General features: G+C 38.1%; 1 long non-coding RNA gene across 1 annotated transcript; it reads right to left on the minus strand.

Moving 5' to 3' along the window:
* Positions 1 to 13,704: 13,704 nt before the first annotated feature.
* On the minus strand, positions 13,705 to 14,765 carry LOC145806465 (uncharacterized). Its single transcript, XR_014349621.1, has 2 exons — positions 14,636 to 14,765; positions 13,705 to 14,005 (listed from the first exon to the last, which is right to left on the minus strand). It is a non-coding gene; the product is annotated as an uncharacterized LOC145806465 (long non-coding RNA).
* Between the last annotated feature and the right edge of the window lie 587 nt (positions 14,766 to 15,352).

Here is a 15,352-nt window from a genome sequence, read left to right on the forward strand (position 1 = left end):
ATATCACATATGATCATAAATACAAGAGTATTGAATTGTTTATGTGCAATTGAAGGAATTAAAGACCTAAATGACTTAATGATTCATGTTTATGGTGATATTATATCATCAAATTGATTTAAATTCCTCTCTATTACACTTTGTGTTGTGTTGAGCTAGCTGTGAATGTGTTTTGCTTCGAATTGCACTAAATAGGGTAGAATCGCCGCACGTGTGGGGCTCACAGCCGCACGTGCGGGAGGCACTGCCGCACGTGTGGAAAACAGGGGATTTTGAGGCTCAAACACTGAAATAAATGCACGTGCGGGGCGCACGTGCGGCCACCTTCCCGCACGTGCGGCCAGGGACTCCCGCACGTGCGACCCATGTGGGGAATTTCTATATGCTCTGTTTTCCTTGTTTGACCCTCTAGGATGGTTCAAATTGGTATTTGAAGCCTTTAGAATGCTCGTTAATTTATTGAGAATTAACGAATCAAATGTGAATTTAAAAGGGAATTGGACTAATTTGTGGGTTATATGCGTGTGTAGGTCACATACCGAAAGAGGCTATTGCACCATCAACGCACTTTGAGTAATAGTACTGTAGCAGTACACTTTACCTATAGCTAATGATTTTATTAGCACTCTGTTAATCGCAAGTCAACTGTGTTAACTTATGTGAACGTTTGGGAAAAATCTGTGAACATCTGTATGACTTTGAGACTAGTCTATTCTGTTGATATCTGGGCCCAAGGCCAATTTGTAAAATCTGTTGGGCCTAAGGCCAATCTGTGAAATCTGTTGGGCCTAAGGCCAATCTGTGAAATCTATTTGGCCTAAGGCCAATCTGTAAAATCTAACGGGCCGAAGGCCGTTCTGAAAATACTTACAGAATATGGTTTCTACACCTGTATACGTTATAATTCGGATTTATACATTGAATCATTGAAGTATTATTATTCACTGAGCTTTGCTCACTCTATGTTATGTCTGTTTCTGTGGGTAATAAACCTGAAGGCCAGTCATAGTTCAGCTTGGGTTACTCCTTTTTGGGTCAAGCCATGTAGAGAAACTTATGCATTTTGTGGGGTTCCCCCTAATGACCTCTAGTTTGGTCCTTGATCTTTTGTCTAATGGAATTAGTCGAGTATAATCTCCTCTACCAATATTTTTGTCGTATGCCCACGTGTGGGGCTGGTTCTGTATATATGCTCATATATGTGATCATGTGAATGCAAACATCTGCTTCTTGTATATCTGTCTATCACATAAGGAACTGTTTATTGGCACATTGAGATCCTGGCATATAAGTGTGAGCTCGATGGATGTTAATTTACATTATTTTATGTTAATAAATGCTTCCGTTCTGGCCGCATATGTTGTATATATCGAATTAAGTGTCCGTTTCTGAAGTGATTATGCCCAAACTTTTAGGGGCAGGTTTAGGGCGTGACAAGTGGTATCAGAGCACGAGTTGCTGTCTCACACATGAATCCATTGAGCCTGAGGATGTCTAGAAAAGACTTAGGGATCATGCATAATATTTTGAATGCATATGGAAAGATTGATGGCAACATTAAATGTAATCGGCTAACGCTAATGATTATGATCCATGTCTATTGTATATTCCTTGTGTATATTGTAATTGATTGTCATGTAGAATATGGCGAGAACAAGAACGAAAGATCCAGAAGATGCTACTTCTGCACGGTTGGACAGAATGGAAAGAATGATCATGGAAATGGCAGAGACTTTGCGGCAACAACAGCAACAGCCACAACCACAACCACCACCGCCACCGTCACCGGTACCTCTGCCTGTGGTACAAGATTTTCATGTTGAGAATCGGACTATCACACTCATGAGGGAATTTAAGAAAATGAAGCCGCTATCATTCAAAGGAGGAATAGAACCAATGAAAGCTGAAGCGTGGGTGTAGGGAATAGAAAAGTTGTTCGAAGTTTTCCCTTGTACCGAAGCCCAAAAAGTGCAACTTGCTGCCTTCATTCTTGATGACGAAGCACGGAGGCGGTGGATGCTTACGAGAACTATGCACTAAGGATTAACATGGGACAGGTTTTTGGAATTGTTTTATGACAAGTATTTTCCCCAAAGTATGCGAGACAAGAAGGTAACAGAATTTGAAACTCTCAGACAAGGGAACAAGACCATTGCAGAGTATGAGGCCCAATTTGCAGAACTAGCCCGATTTGCACCTCATATGGTGGATACGGATTATAAGAAAGCACGAAAATTTGTGGGGGGACTATGGAATGCTATCTTGGACCGAGTCAACATGTTGAAGTTACCCACCTATGTTGATGTGTTGGAAAGGACTGTTATAGTAGAGGGAAGCATTGCTGCTCAGAATTGGATTTCCGAGTGGAAAGGAAAAAGGCAGAACATTCAATTGTCAAAGGGGTCAGCCACTCCACCAAACAAGAAACAAAATTCAAGGACATCTAGTGCTTACACCCCTACGCAAGATTTAACTCTTGTTTGTTCGAAATGTGGAAAGAAGCACCGAGGAACTTGCTATCGGTTGTCTGGAGCATGTTTTAGGTGTGGCAAAACGGGTCATCTGGTAAAGGATTATCCTCAAAGGAATCAACAAAACGGCAATAGGGCTACTGCAAGTTCAGCAGGGTCTACACCAACCCCCAACACCAAGTCAGCTGTGAGGCTTGTTAATAATAAAGACACCGCGAGACAAGGGAGAGTGTTTGCATTGGTTCCAAGAGATGTGCAAAATGCTGCAACCGTGGTGTTAGGTACATTTATTGTTCACGGTCATTCTACTCATGTATTGTTTGATTCTGGCTCTACCCATTCCTTTGTGTCGAAATTATTTGCGCCAAATTTAGATAAATCTGAGGACGTGTTATCTTATATGTTATGCGTGTCTTCACTTTTGGGAGACTCTATGATCTGTACTTCTATATATTTTGCTTGTGAACTCATACTTGGGGATATCCGGGTATATGCCACCTTATTGCCTCTTGATATGACTAACTTCAATGTTATTCTGGGAATGGACTGGCTGAGTGACCATCGTGCAACAATTGACTGTCTGACTAAGCAAATTAGTTTCCACCCTTTGGGACAATTAGAATTTACCTTTTAGGGACATGGAGTGACTTCTCCACCTTATTTGATTTCTGCAGTAAAGGCTTGTAAATTAATTCAGAAGGGGTGTCAAGGGTATTTATGCAGTGTTTTGGAGGGGCAAGTGATGAATGGGAGTACTGACATGATTCCAATTGTCTGTGAATTTCCAGATGTTTTTCCGGAAGAATTACCGGGGGAGTTGGTAGACCGTGAAATCGAGTTTACAATTGAAGTGGCGCAGGGAACTCAACCCATTTCTAAGACTACGTATAGAATGTCACCAGTTGAGATGAAGGAATTAAAGGTTTAGTTGCAAGATTTACTTGATAAGAGGTTCATTCGCCCGAGTGTCTCTCCTTGGGGTGCACCAGTTCTGTTTGTGAAAAAGAAAGATGGAACACTCCGATTATGTATAGATTACAGTGAACTTAATAAGGTAACGATCAAGAATAAGTACTTGTTGCCTCGGATCGATGATTTGTTTGACCAGCTACAAGGGGCACAAATCTTCTTGAAAATTGATTTACGGTCCGGATACCACCAACTGAAAGTCAAAGCTGATGATGTGGAGAAGACAGCTTTTCGAACTCGATACGGTCATTACGAATTTCTGGTTATGCCCTTTGGAGTTACTAACGCACCAACAGAGTTCATGGATTTGATGAATCGTGTCTTCAAGCCTTACCTGGATGAGTTTGTAGTGGTATTTCTTGATGACATTCTTATTTACTCGACAAATGCAGAAGCTCATGAGAATCATCTTCGTTTAATTCTTCAAACACACCGAGAAAAGAAATTGTATGCAAAGTTGAAGAAATACGAATTCTGGCTATATTAAGTAGCATTCTTAGAGCATGTGATAACGAAGGAAGATGTATCTGTGGATCCACACAAGATTGAGACAATTATAAATTGGCCGACTCCTACCAATGTAACTGAAGTGCAAAGTTTCTTGGAATTAGCTGGCTACTACAGGAGGTTTGTTCAAGATTTCTCCAAAATCGTTGCACCACTTACTCAACTAACTCAAAAAGGAGTCGTATTTGAATGGTCAGAACAGCGGGAATCTGCCTTCCAAGAATTAAAAATGAAGTTAACGACAGCTCCAGTTCTTGCCTTACCATCTGGTACCGAAAGATTTGTGATCTGTAGTGATGCTTCCCATAAAGGATTAGGTTGTGTGCTTATGCAAAATGGAAGGGTTATCGCTTATGCTTCACATCAGCTTAAATCCCATGAGAAGAATTATCCCACACATGACCTTGAGCTAGCCGCAGTGGTTTTTACTTTGAAGATATGGCGACATTATCTGTATGGCACTACTTGCGAAGTATACACCGACCATAAGAGTCTCAAGTACCTTTTTACCCAGAAAGAGTTGAATATGCGACAGCGGCAGTGGTTAGAGCTTATTAAAGATTATGATTTATAGATCCATTATCATCCTGGTAAAGCCAATACGGTTGCAGACGCACTTAGTCAGAAAAGTATGGGAAATTTGGCGAATTTGCTTACGGAACAAAGAGAGTTATTGGTTGAATTAGACAAAATGAATGTAGACCTTATAATGCATGAACGAGAGGCCATAGTAGTAGCAGTGATGGCCCAACCGACATTAATTGAAGAAATCAAACTACGTTAGATGGAAGATGAAACCTTTAGGAAGATAGGTGATGAGTTAGAGACAAAACCGAGGCCGAGATTCAATTTGGTGACTTCAGTACTCAAATTTCAAGGCAGATTATGTGTTCCCAATGTGCCGGAAGTCAAGCGAAAATTGATGGAAGAAGCGCATACCTCGAGATTTTCACTGCATCCTAAAAGTACTAAAATGTATCAGGATTTGAAACAAAATTTTTGGTGGCCAAGTATGAAAAAAGAAATCACGGATTTCGTCTCCAGATGCTTGAGATGTCAGCAAGCAAAGGCAGAGCATCAGAGACCGACAGGGTTACTGCAACCCCTTCCAATCCCAGAATGGAAGTGGGAACATCTGACTATGAATTTTGTTGTAGGGTTACCACGGACTCCTCGGGGTATGAATTTTGTATGGGTCATTGTAGATTGGTTAACTAAGTCTGCCCATTTTCTACCGGTGAAAACTCAGTACAACGCAGATAAACTTGCTACAATCTATGTGAACAAAATTGTGAAACTCTACGGTGTTCCAGTTTCAATAGTATCAGATGGAGATCCGAAGTTTGTATTTAGATTCTGGCAGAGTCTACAAGAAGCAGTGGGTACAGAACTAAAGTTTAGTACAACTTTCCACCCTCAGACAGATGGACAATCCGAGAGAACGATACAGACATTAGAGGATATGCTCCGAATGTGTGTTTTGGATTTTTAGGAAAGTTGGGAAACTCACCTACCACTGGTAGAGTTCGCATATAATAATGGTTATCATTCGAGTATTGGGATGGCACCCTACGAGGCTCTGTATGGTAGACCATGTCGTTCCCCCGTGTGTTGGGCTGAAGTTGGAGATAGGGCATTGTTAGGACCTGAACTTGTCCAACTAACAACTGAAAAGATTAAGACTATTCAGGAGAGACTGAAAACCGCCCAAAGTAGGCAAAAGAGTTATGCGGACAACCAATGAAGAGATTTGGCATTTGAAATAGGTAACCACGTTTTTGTAAAGGTTACTCCGATAAAAGGGCATCCTAGATTCGGGAAAAGAGGTAAGTTAACACCCCGATATGTCGGTCCATTTCAAGTGTTAGCGAAAGTAGGCTCGGTGGCTTACCGAGTTGCCCTTCCACCTAGTATGAGTCAAGTCCATAATGCGTTCCATGTATCTATGCTCCGAGGGTATCTTTCAGATCCGTCTCATGTCATTGATTACCACCAAATCGTTCTGGATGATAAGTTGACGTATGAAGAGAAACCAATTCGAATTCTGGATCGATAAGTGAAACAACTACGGAATAGAGAAATCCCTATGGTGAAAATTGAATGGCAAGAACATTATGGGACCGAAGCTACTTGGGAAAAAGAAGAGAAAATGTAACACCAGTATCTGTATCTGTTCCTATCCCAAGGTAAAACAAGTTTGAGGGACCAGACTTATTTAAGGGGGGGAGAGTGTAATAACCCGACCCTCTATATGTTTTCTGGTATACTTTCTGTCCCTTAATTTGTGTATTTATTTGGCTAATGGGGAATCCCATGTGAGATTAAACTTAATTGTGTGAAAAATATGGTTAGGGAACTATATCTGTTACCTAGGAGGAAAATCTGTTACAATTGAGATGTTCAGATTAGAAATTGAAGGCCTTAGAGGCTTGATAATCCGAAATTGACTTTATACATGTGATCAGCATGATTTTTAGTTTATAATATGCATTTTTGTGAAAATCTAATTCGGAATGATTAAACTGATTAAGTTTTGTCCTTTTGTGTTAACTCTTATTTGAACTCCTTCAAACTTTAACTTGGTAAGTCTATCTTATAAGTCAAAAATATCTCATGAGAGAATGTGGAGAAGTTGAGAGAAAGAACTAGGAGGGAAGAAGATTAACAAAGAAGAAGGTTGGGAAATTGAGAAGGGTTGGAGAGATTTAAACTTAAGGTATGTGTAATCTACTTTGAATGACCTCTCTCTTGATCTTAGTAAGAACTTCTTGTGCCATCATGTAAGTTAGGGTTATAATAGGGATTAAATGTTGGATAATTGATGAATTGAAAAACTATTCTTATAGCGACCTCGGTCTTTTCCCATTTGATTATTGTATCCGGACTTAGGTTCCGTAGATTCTGTCATTGTATAATTGTTGTTGTTGTCCCTTATTTTCTTATTTGGAGTTATAGTGTGTTGGGCAGGTTTGTTTCAGGTTGGTTGGGTTTAGAAACCAAGTGTTGCTGTCCAGAATTTTGGTTCTTCGCTCGAGCGAGGAGTTGGTCGCTCGAGCGAGCTGTTGTTTTTGGTTATTCGCTCTAGCCGGGGTTTGGTCGCTCGAGCGAGAGTTTGCGTCTAGTTTAGACCTGTAGTATTGCATTCTTGGCTCGAGCGAGATTTTCTTTGCTCGAGCGAGTACTTCTTGTGTCTGGTCGCTCGAGCGACCAATTCTTCGCTCGAGCGAGCCTTTCCAGTTTTAATAACAGCAGCGGGTATTTGATCAGTTTTTCATCCACTTCTAGTATCCAAACCCTAGGTCCGAATTCTCTCTCTCAAAACTCTTCTTTTCTCTAGGTGTTCATCTACTTCTAGTGTGAATCCATCCTTAGTTCTTTGTAAGAAAGATAGAGGGCGGCTTGGGCTTCATTCTAATCTGAACATTTGGAGATTTAGAGCACATTGGTATTTGGGTATTCATCTCTGTCTTCTCCATTTGGGTTATTTTCTTTGAGGTAGGGATTTCCTACTCCATTTTATAAGTTTTGTTCTAAGCTTTGGTATTTTGATATGTTGGGGGTTACTTTGATAATTGTGGGAAAACCCTAGTTGTATTAATAAATTAATTTGCATAATTAATTTAAGGAAATTGGGGAATTGGGTTAAATTCATGAAAGTGAGGAATTCATTGATTAAATGGTGTAGTTGGATAATTTAAATCACTCACCTATGAAAATGTTGGAATTATATTAGTTGATTCATTTATTTCCTGTTTAGAAATAACTGTTTTGGGCTATCGGTGGAGGATAGTCATGATTGTTGTAGATACTGCATGTGGATTAGGGAGAACTGAAACTAATCATTGATTAAGTTATCACTTTTGACTGCTAAATTAATACAGCCATTATGTGTATTGATTGTGTGTTATATATGTTATGTGTTTACATACATTGTTTTGTGTGGGAGGAGATAGGGGATGTACTCCACGGTTTAGGGGAAGATAGGGGATGGACCTCTAAACCGGATTTTGTTTGGGAGGAGATAGGGGATGGACTCCATTAGCATCACTTTTATGTGTGCTTATCTATATTGAAGTGTTTTATTGATACAGCACTAAAATGTGTATCAAACTGGAAGTATGAAGTGTTTTGATTTGAGCCTGAGTCTCATTTGTTTGTTGACATTGGAAGAATGTGAATTTGATATATATAGTTCACTGTTGTAAGTCTGGCCAGGTTCTGAGCCATATTGATAATGTTGGAAAGTAATACGTATCTTAGACATTAATATCATGAAACAGAATAATGATGTAATTGATTATCTTGATTAACCATCTATTGAATGCCATTGCTTTATTCAATGCTTATATTTGGTTTAGTATATTTCTACTGGGCTGTGGCTCACCCTTTATGGGAACATCATTTTCAGGTTCAGGTGAAAAGCTACCTCCAAGGACTTAGCTTGGGAGGGCTTGGCTTCTGGATTTTGAAGAAGACTATCTTAGTTAATTGTCTTTATTTATTAGTACATTTAAACATTCAAGCCTAGGGCTTTCCTTGTATTGAGTTAGAACTCATATTTTTGTATGCAAGTGTTGGCTTGGAAAGATGTAAACCTGTAGGGCATTTAATTTGTTGTTATATGTTATGTTTTCGTTTAGTAATACTCTGATGAATGAATTAATAAATTGTTTTCTTTGAATAATGCATGTCAATGAAAAGTATATAATGGGTTTATTTTGAGGACGTTACAATTCTTATCATTTGGTTATTTTGGAGTTAATGTGAGCTATGTGGAAGGATCTCATCTCATTCTTTGATTTCTCATGTTGGAATCACTTGATTATTCATATATTGATATATATATATATATATATATCACATATGATCATAAATACAAGAGTATTGAATTGTTTATGTGAAATTGAAGGAATTAAAGACCTAAATGACTTAATGATTCATGTTTATGGTGATATTATATCATCAAATTGATTTAAATTCCTCTTTATTACACTTTGTGTTGTGTTGAGCTAGCTGTGAATGTGTTTTGCTTCGGATTGCACCAAATAGGGCAGAATCGCCGCACGTGCGGGGCGCACGTGTGGCCAGGGACTCCCGCACGTGCGGCCCATGTGGGAAATTTCTGTATGCTTTGTTTTCCTTGTTTGACCCTCTGGGATGGTTAAAATTGGTATTTGAAGCCTTTAGAATGCTCGTTAATTTACTGAGAATTAACGAATGAAATGTGAATTTAAAAGGGAATTGGACTAATTTGTGGGTTATATGCGTGTATTGGTTACATACCGGAAGAGGCTATTGCACCATCAACGCGCTGTGAGTAGTAGTACTGTAGTAGTACACTTTACTTATTGCTAATGATTTTATTAGCACTCTGTTAATCGCAAGTCGACCGTGTTAACTAATGTGAACGGTTGGGAAAAATCTGTGAACATCTGTATGACTCTAAGACTAGTCTATTCTGTTGATATCTGGGCCCAAGGCCAATATGTGAAATCTATTTGGCCTAAGGCCAATCTGTAAAATCTGATGGGCCGAAGGCCGTTCTGAAAATACTTACAGAATATGGTTTCTGCACCTGTATACGTTATAATTCGGATTTATACATTGAATCATTAAAGTATTATTATTCACTAAGCTTTGCTCACTCTGTGTTATGTTTGTTTCTATGGGTATTAAACCTGAAGGCCGGTCATAGTTCAGCTTGGGTCACTCCTTTTTGGGTCAAGCCATGTAGAGAAGCTTATGCATTTTGTGGGGTTCCTCCTAATGACATCTAGTTTGGTCCTTGATCTTTTGTCTAATGGAATTAGTCGAGTATAATCTCCTCTACCAATATTTTTGTTGTATGCCCACGTGTGGGGCTGGTTCTGTATATATGCTCATATATGTGATCGTGTGAATGCAAACATCTACTTCTTGTATATCTGTCTATCACATAAGGAACTGTTTATTCGCACATTGAGATCCTGGCATATAAGTGTGAGCTCGATGGATGTTAATTTACATTATTTTATGTTAATAAATGTTTCCGTTCTGGCCCCATATAGTGTATATATCGAATTAAGTGTCCGTTTCTGAAGTGATCATGCCCAAACTTTTAGGGGCGGGTTTGGGGCGTGACAAAAATGGTGCCGTGATGGCCAGTAATTCGAGATTACCAAAGGCCAACTTACAAAGATTCACACACAATCAGAGTATACATATGAGGCTTACATGTGCGGAAGCAATAAATTTAAATCTAAGTAGTCCATAAGAGCTGTGCATAGATCAAATGAAATGACATACATCTTAACATGGTTTTACAACTTGAATACAAAATAAAATGGAGTACATATTACATTTTGATCAAAAGGCTTCTCAAACCGAAATATACAAAAGAAATGAATTACAAACTAAGAAGCATAATCTTGAAGATGATACAAAACATGAATCAAAATATCCTGCAAATAACATCTTAGGCATCACCGCCTTCTTGCTTGCCACCTACATATATGTAAAGGGGAGGGTGAGCTTGGATACTCAGTGAATGATATAATTAAATGAATGATATCCGAGATCTTTATCAAAACAATACATATAACAACTTGTACAAAGCATGAGATGAATCAAGTTCATCAATCAAAATCTTTCAAAGCTTCTTGGATGTTAATAACATCTACATAATACCAAAGGATGACATTTCGGACTAAACAAGGGAATAACCGTCCCGGAATCGAAGCACACCCGTTCACGACCGTCGGTGGCTGACCTGGAATCGGTTAGACAACCCACACGGAAAACCGTCAGTGGCAAAACAAAGGAATAATCGACTCGGAATCGATTAGACAAACCCACCCGTACAAGACCGTCGGTGGCAAGGGAGATATCTCAAACAAAGGTGCTACATAGGCTTAACGACCCCTAGCACGAAAGGACCTACCAAGAATGTCATCAAAACAAACATAATACTTGATACAAAAACTAGGGATAGTCATTCATGCTTGATCAAATACTTTTCGAAAACAAAGCAAAGCAAAGCTTTTATCAAAACATTATAAAATAGCTTTATTAAAAATACCACTCACATAGCTCTACGGGTGTAGGGATTAAGGCAAGAATCCAAGACCTACAAATACATGGCAAAGTCCACTAAATGCATTTCAAGAAGACAAGAAAGAATGCTCAAGGATGGTTATGCAATGCATTCTTAAAAACAAGCTTTACATGAATGAAAATGATCCCGGCATTTCTTTCCAAAACCAAGTCAAGACAAAGCAAAACATGTGCTGGGAGTTAAAACACTGTTTTTCTTCTAGGAAAAACATGCTAGGTACCAACCAGGTCTTGGAATGGATGCACAGAGATGATCTAGGCAAAAATGACCTAGCTGGGTGAACTTAGGAGGTCTTGGCCGAGGTGCCACACCTCTTGGCCGAGGTGTGGTTACCTAGGCTTTGGTGTGCAGCTGCCTGCCGAGGTGTTACAAGGTGCCGGCAAGGGTGTACCATGGTCGGCCTAGGTGTGCAGTGGTTAGCCTAGGTGTGCATGCAAGATAGACTAATGGTGCAAGCGATCATGCAAGGTAGGCCAAGGTGAGATACGATGCTTGGCCTAGGTGTGAGATCTAGACAAGAGTGGTTTCGGTGATCACACCTAGGGAAAGGTGAAGTCTGGAAATCTGGGTTTCCTCCCTTGAAGAACATGAAGAACATGAATGCTAGATTCATAACTTTTATTCCAAAATCTGAGATTTCATGAGATGAGTTCAAAAACATAGACATCGGTACCCATACTTGGAGATTTCATGAAAACAAACACAAAAACATGAAACTTGGTATAAACTTTCGAATCAAAACAAGGCTTTTCTTCAAGAACACATGAACACCATTTTCTCTTTCTAAAACAAATTTTAAATCAATGCATGGCTCATGAATCATGCTAGATCATGCAACGTGATTAGATTAACATAAAGAACATCAAGAATAGATCAAGAATCTAATCTCAAAATGCAAATCCAACGGTTCAAACTCTAAGGATCAAGCTTGGAATCTAGCTCCCTCTCTAAGAACTTCCTCCTCTCCCTAGAGCTTCTCTCTCTACAAGGCTAGGATATGACAAAATGATATGGATTTCTCACTGCTAGCTGGCTTAATACCCACTGCTGGGACACATGGCAACGTCGAATTGGATCTTTTCAAAAAGGTACCAGAATGAAAAGACAAGAGCATGACAAAGTGTGTACAACAAGTAAGATGACATGGGCACTCTGACAAGGCAATGATCTCGGATTAGGACATAGGCTTCGGCAAGTAAGGTCTCAATGATCTCGACTAGGAAGGATAACACTTGACCTAGCTGTGCCACACCTCGGTCTAGGTCATACCAGTTCCGGAACAAGATCGTTAGGTGCAAGGATCAAAGATCTAGGACGCCTAGATGATGACATCTCGGCCTAGATGATGACATCTCGGCCAATATGCCTAGGTGACGGGGGAGGTCAACCAAGGTGGTTCCAAGATGGTCCTAGGTGTAAGAGGTTCAAAGGTGTGACCTAGGCTTGAGATGACCTAGGCTTAACATGACCTAGGCTTGACATGACCTAGGCTTGACACACCAAGCAAGGAACAAAGCATGCATATAATACTTAGACAAAACATGTTAGCACAAAACAAGACAAGAACCTTTACTTAGGCAAAACGAATCAAAGTCTGCAGGTAAAAACTTAATTAGGAAAAATCATATAAATGCATATGAGCATGACATGACCTAGGCTTGACACACCAAGCAAGGAACAAAGCATGCATATAATACTTAGGCAAAACATGATAGCACAAAACAAGACAAGAACCTTTACCTAGGCAAAACGAATCAAAGTCTGCAGGTACAAACTTAACTAGGCAAAATCATATAAATGCATATGAGCATGACTAAGACAGAGTGAGGGTTGTTACACTCACTTTCTCTCATAGTACAAGTAATTGGTCTTTTCTTTTGGGTGAGCATAATTCGGATTGGTTTGGTGGGAGATAAAACTAGGACTAATCTGTTATTTACGGTTTCATAAAAATTAGAACCAAACCAATGTATTTAATCAAGGAACCAATTCCAATCAAATCATTTAAGACAATTCGACTTGGTTTGGAACAATGGTTTTACATAATATATCCACACAAAAAAAATCATATAACATCTTCAAAAAAATTAAACCTATCATAAATTGTTTAACATTAATTTGCCCATGATTTTTTGAAACATAACTTAAACAAACATAATATTTAGTAAATAAACATATTGTTTAACATGTAGCAAACATAAAACTCCCATCAAACAAGCATTTTGTCTTGGCAACAACAATTACAAAACTAAAATTATGCTAAATAATTAAAATAAAAAAAAATAACATTAGGGTTTTGTATATAAGATGGTAGGATTGAATGCACAAGGTGTATGGTATGTATATGGTTTAAGTTACATATGGTTTGGTTCATTTCTAATTCAGAACTGTGAACTCAATCTGAAACTGATCTGAAAAGATCAATTTCCTAGTTTTCCAAACCAGAATCAAATCACGAATTCAAAAAATTAGTCAAAACCTATCGAATTGGACTGAACTGAACTGGACCAGCCCGAACCACTTCGGATTAAAAATTTTTCGAATTCCTTGACTCACAAGAAAAAGCATATCAAGTATTTGCTTATTTTTGTTGGCAAGTTATGTCTACTACATTAGCTGACCAAGAAATGATTTATTTTTGTTGTCAAGTTGTAATCCTCCAACTTTTATTAATCGGATAATATTATCAAGTTTCATATTAAGGTCCATTTATGAAATAATAAAATGCAGAAGCAAAACAAAATACATAGGATATTCAAGGTTCCCTCTCGCATATATACAATGGTACAAGTTTAGTACGGATCATTACAAAATATTCCCTTAGGTTTACATTGAGAATTTCAAAAATGAAATAATTATAATAAAGAGAGTAATAACACATTGGCATTTCACCGGTGAGTAACAAATCTCGAATCATCGGTAACCTAACTCCTTGAATTCTTGAATGAGACAACAAACTCCACACCTAAAAAATGATTTAACGATTGAGATGAGCACAAGGTCTAGTAGGGATTTACAATGATGCAAAATAATGAGATCTATAGATATATGTGATCATGAATACTATCAGGTGATATTTAGATAAGTAACATGCTCTTTTATATCCAAAATAAAACATACATGAATATATACTTTCATTTAAAAATAAATAAATAAAAAAAAGAAGAAAATATTCCACTTAACATTTCAAGTAAAAAGTTATTTATTATCTTTTCACCTTATCATTAGCAATTTAAATGAAATGCTTCAATATCTCCTTTACTTTAGAAAGAAGTTTTAAACCAATCAATCACACACTCATACTAATCTTTAACCCAAAAACAATAATTTCACAATCAACTGTCAACTTATTACAATCAATAAAACACCAATTGTACATACCAACATCTAACATATAGACAAGCGATAGCATTCAATTCATTACAAAATTATCTCAATTACACACTTTCAATCTCCAACACAATTTCACCATAGCACACATATCTACACAATCATGCAACCAAGTGACGAACACAACATAATTAACAACCGGCTTCGTTAAGTCATTCCAACACAGTTTACCAAGCACTAATTTGGAAGGAAATCTGGAACTTACCTCAAAGTGCCACACTTTACCGGTGGCTAGCCGAAAGGAAAGAAGAACCTCCATATAGTCCAACAATCCACACGCTTTATTGGGCACAAATAGGAAGGAAAGCGAAACCTCTGTTAATACACAACGCATTACCGGTCACAAGTTGGAAAGAAAGGACCGTTTTTTTGGAACTTTAATCCATCAACTCATCATATACATCATCATTTCGATTTGTAAAATTAAATCAACAGCATGTAACATGTATAACCCATTCTACAACAATCAACATTTCTTAGATTTAGACCAACAATCTTATTATCTCATGCATTTCATAATTCAATTTACCAATTCCGCTAACAACCTTCACAACATGAGTCACGTCTACAACAAACATTTTCTTTCTTTTTCAATTCACAAATATTACATAACTCTAAAATCATGAGATTAACCACTTAACTCATTTAACTACTACAAAATCATAAATACATCACACTTTTTATGTGTGATGTATGTTATTTAATCACACGTTTCAAGTTTTATCAAAGTGTGATCTTTGGAATCATTTTGATTTGTAAAATTAAATCAACAGAGCATCACACGTACAACTCATTCTACAACAATCAACACTTCCTAGAATTAGACCAACAACCTTATTATCTCATGCATTTCATAATTCAATTTACCAATTCCGCTACCAACCGTATAGCGATCCCGGTTTTCCCTTTCGCGCCTAACTGT

This window comes from Camellia sinensis, chromosome 13, assembly GCF_055761805.1.
Source record: "Camellia sinensis isolate YWXY chromosome 13, ASM5576180v1, whole genome shotgun sequence".
Classification (NCBI taxonomy): Eukaryota; Viridiplantae; Streptophyta; class Magnoliopsida; order Ericales; family Theaceae; genus Camellia; species Camellia sinensis.